Raw genomic sequence first — 4383 nt, forward strand, 5'->3', positions numbered from 1 at the left:
TAAATGAGAGAATGCCCATTCCGATAACTGGTAAAGTAAAAATTTGACACACCAACGAATTTACTCAATATTGATTTAACTACACAAGCAACCCGTAAACTTTAACATTACAGAATGTGGCCTTTGTAAACTAGCTTGCCCATAAACAAAGTTACTCTTTGCTTATGCATCCTAGCCTAGGAAGTGTTGCAGAACAGCGCCCCCCCCCAGCTTTTTATCATGTAAACAGATGATTTCTCCCCTTAAGACAAGGTGAAAAAAAAAACAAAGTTTACACCCAGAAAAAATGTTAACCCAGGATTACCAAATTCGAAAGTTTCAGCAGATGTAACACGAGAAATAAGTTATGGGCATTTAAATGTTTGACCTAAGTAGTGCTATACTGTAGTAAGTTCTGTTGTTGACCAAAAGAACACACACGTTTCTCATTAAACTTTCTTTTAATGGGTCTCAAAATTCTGTGGCAGATTTTTGGTCAAGTTGTTTCTATTAAAAAGTACTGATTTTCAAAACTTATAACTTAAAAACTGCCACATACAAAAAAATCGAATGGTCCGCAAAACATTCTCCTTTCCTTCTGAAGGTTTTACGGTGCATTGTAATCATTAACCAGTCTTTTACTATTAAACTTAAATGGCCAATGGAGACAAACAGTCCTGAGACGTTCTTCCACCTCTGATTAAGACTGGGGTGGCAGGTACTGGGATAATACTCATTTAGCCTTCTGAGCTTTCTGGGCAGACTTGGTGGCTTTGCCAGCTTTAGCTGCTTTCTTGTCCACTGCTTTGATGACACCCACAGCAGCTGTCTGTCTCATGTCATGAACAGCAAAATGACCCAGAGGATAGAGCTCTCAACACACATGGGCTTGCCAGGAACCATACCGATGATGGCAGCATCACCAGATTTCAAAATCTTTGGGCCATCTTCCAGCTTTTTCCCAGAACGATGGTCAATCTTCTCCTTCAGCTGAGCAAATTTACAAGCAATGTAAGCTGTGTGACAGTCCAGCACAGGTGCACACCCAGCACTGATTTGGCCTGGATGGTTCAGGATAGCCACCTGACCTGTGAAGCCAGCTGCTTCCATTAATGGGTCATTTTTGCTGTCACCGGCCACACTGCCCTGATAAACATCTTTGACAGACATGTTCTTGACATTGAACCCATATTGTCTCCAGGAAGAGCTTCACTCGAAGCTTCATGGTGCATTTCAACAGACTTTATTTCAGTCGTAACATTGACTGGAGCAAAGGTGATCACCATGCCAGGTTTGCGAACACCAGTCTCCACTCGGCCCATGGGGACAGTTCCCATACCACCAATTTTGTAGACATCCTAGAGGGACAGACACAGGGGCTTGACAGTTGGATGAGTTGGTGGCAGGATGCAATCCAGAGCTTCAAGCAGTGTGGTTCCACTGGCATTGCCGTCCTTTCGGGTGACTTTCCATCCCTTGAACCGAAGCATGTTAGCACTTGGCTCCAGCATATTGTCACCATTCCAACCAGAAATTAGCACAGATGCTACTGTGTCAGGGCTGTAGCCAATTTTCTTAATGTAGGTGCTGACTTCTTGTTTAATTAAATGTATTTGGGTGATGCTGCTTAATAAAATTATATAGGTTTCTGACTAAGCTAAGAACCATATGATTCACTGATATATGGGATATAAAACTGAAACTCATAGAAACAGATAATATGGTGGTTACTAGAGTGAAGGGGGTGGAGGTAGTAAAAGGGGCCAAATATGTGGTGATGGAAGATTTGACTTTGGGTGATGGGCACACAATACAATATACAGATGTATCACAGAAATGTACACTTGAAACCTGTATGATCTTATTAACTACTATCACCCCAATAAATTTAATAAAAAATTAATGTAGGTGCTGACTTATTTAACAATATCTTTGTATCTATTCTGGCTGAAGGATGGCTCAGAGGAATTCACTTTATTAACACCAGCAACTTGTTCTTTCATACCACTTTGCTGAGAGTTTTTATCAAAAGTGGATGTTGGATTTTGTTGCGTGCTTTTTCTGCATCTAATGATATCATGTGATTTTTAATCCTTCATTTTGTTTATGTGATGTATCACATTTATTAATTTGCAAATATTGTACCAGCCTTTCATCCCTGGAATAAATCCCACTTGGTCATGGTGTAGGATCTTTTTACTATATTGCTGGATTTGATATGCTAATATTTTGTTGAGGCTTTTAGCTTCTATGTTCATCAGGGATATTGGCCTATAATTTTCTTTCTTTGTAGTGTCTTTATCTGGTTTTGGAATTAAGGATATTGCTGGCCTCATAAAATGACCTTGGAAGTGTTCCTTTCTCTTAAAATTTTGGAGTACTTTTAGTAGGATAGGTGTTAGTTTTTCTTCGAATGTTTGGTAAAGCTTGCCTGCGAAGTCATCTGGCCTGGGACTTTTGTTTCCTGGGAGTTTTTTATTTTTATTTTTTTATTACTCCCTCAATTACATCAGTTGTTATGGGCCTATTTAGGTTTTCTGATTCTTCCTGATTAAATTCTGGAAGATTGTATTTTTCTAGGAATTTTGTCCATTTCATCCAGGTTGTCCAATTTGTTGGCATATAGCAGTTTATAGTATTTTCTTACAATCCTTTGTATTTCTATGGTGTCAGTTGTTATTTTCCCTCTTTCATTTCTGATTTTATTTATTTGGATCCTCACTCTGTTTCTTTATGAGTCTGGCTACAAATTCATTGATCTTGTTTATCTTTTCAAAGAACCAGCTCTTGGTTTCATTGATCTTTTATATTTTTTTAGTCTCTATGTCATTTATTTCCACTCTAATCTGTATTATTTCCTTCCTTCTACTTACTCTGAGCTTTTCTTGTTCTTTTAGTTGTAGAGTTAGATTATTTGAGCTTTTTCCTTGTTTCTTGAGCATACCTCAAAATTTTAGCATGTGAAATAGGCCTAATTAACTTAAAATTCCCTCTTTAGTAAAGAGAGAGAGAGAGAGATGTATTTTGAAATGCTACAGGAATCCTTATGAAACATTCCAAAGTTATTTTCAGGTTAAAATCAAGATTCTATTTAAGTTTTGAAATTTTGGAATTTTGTCAAATATATCAAAAGTTTTTAAGCAGTCAAATAGGTTTACAGGTTACTGTGAAATAATATGTAGTTAATCATTTAATCATGATCACAACTAAAGTCTTCGCAGGAAAGGACAGAAAGTTAAATAGTTGGAAGTAAAATTTAGCTCTTTTAATACAAAGAAAATTTGACTTACCTAAGCAATCAAAGACCTGATGCTGCAGAGCACGAGATAATTTTAATAAAACATGAAATGTTTATTTTTCCTTTATAATTTCTATAAAAATATAGCAATAGTACAAGAACACTTAGTCTTTTAACAGAGATAGAAAATGAAATTCTAATTTTGTATTAGTACTTTCGATATTACAAGAAAGTGAACTTAAGCAGAACCATTTCAATCTTATGATTTCTTTTTCAAAATTTGTTTTCTATAACTGTCTACCACTTTCACAATTCTTTTTCCACTTTCCAAACATTCCAGCTTTGTTCTACCCTTTTCCTTACTTATTCTGGAACACTTATTTTAGGACAATATTATTTTCTTTTCTTTTAGCAAAAACGCATTTCCGTTCCTCTTGCCTTTTTCCCCCCACAGGTACACATACCTTACTTTTCATATACAATAATTTTCAATCACCATAATATACTCCTCTTTGTTCTCATCACTTTCCTGGAGATTCTACCTCTTAAAATCCAAATTAGGCTTTGTCATAAATGTCTGGATCTTATTCTGTGGCATCTTGTGCTCTCCTAGCCTTGCAAAATGGCACACTGAAGTCTCCAGTGTATTATTCTGTTTTCCCACCTTGTCCTCTAGCTCCCAAAGCTAGCAGAGCAGTGGGCAACCACATACCCTTTTCTAATTTCAGTCCTTCTTTAGAATTTAGATTTCATTTAGTATTTAGAGTTTATTCATTATTATTATTATTATTATTTTTGTTCAGATAGAGTGGGAGGGAGAGAGAGGAAGAGAGGGAGAGAGAGAAACATTGACGTGAAAGGGACACATTGAGTGGCCGCCTCCTGCACAACCCCAACTGGGGCCCGGGACAAATTGCAACCCAGGTACGCAAACCCGGGTCTCTCCGGACCGCAGGCGACGCTCCAACCGCTGAACCAAACTGGCCAGGGAGCGTTTATTCATTATTTAATTGAGTACACTTCAAGGTTTCCAGTAACCAAAGACTTTTGTAAACTATTTGCTGAAAAATTCACAGAAATTCATATCCTATTTATCTCTAGTTAAACCATTTGTTTTTAACAATTATATTTACATTACTTCTGAAGATTTCATGAGACTTCAGAGT

At 36.9% G+C, this 4383-nt stretch overlaps 1 pseudogene; it reads right to left on the bottom strand.

Moving 5' to 3' along the window:
* Positions 1 to 712: 712 nt before the first annotated feature.
* Positions 713 to 1982, bottom strand: LOC118636102 (annotated as a pseudogene).
* Between the last annotated feature and the right edge of the window lie 2401 nt (positions 1983 to 4383).

The sequence above is a fragment of the Molossus molossus genome, unplaced genomic scaffold, assembly GCF_014108415.1.
Source record: "Molossus molossus isolate mMolMol1 unplaced genomic scaffold, mMolMol1.p scaffold_m16_p_2, whole genome shotgun sequence".
Lineage (NCBI taxonomy): Eukaryota > Metazoa > Chordata > Mammalia > Chiroptera > Molossidae > Molossus > Molossus molossus.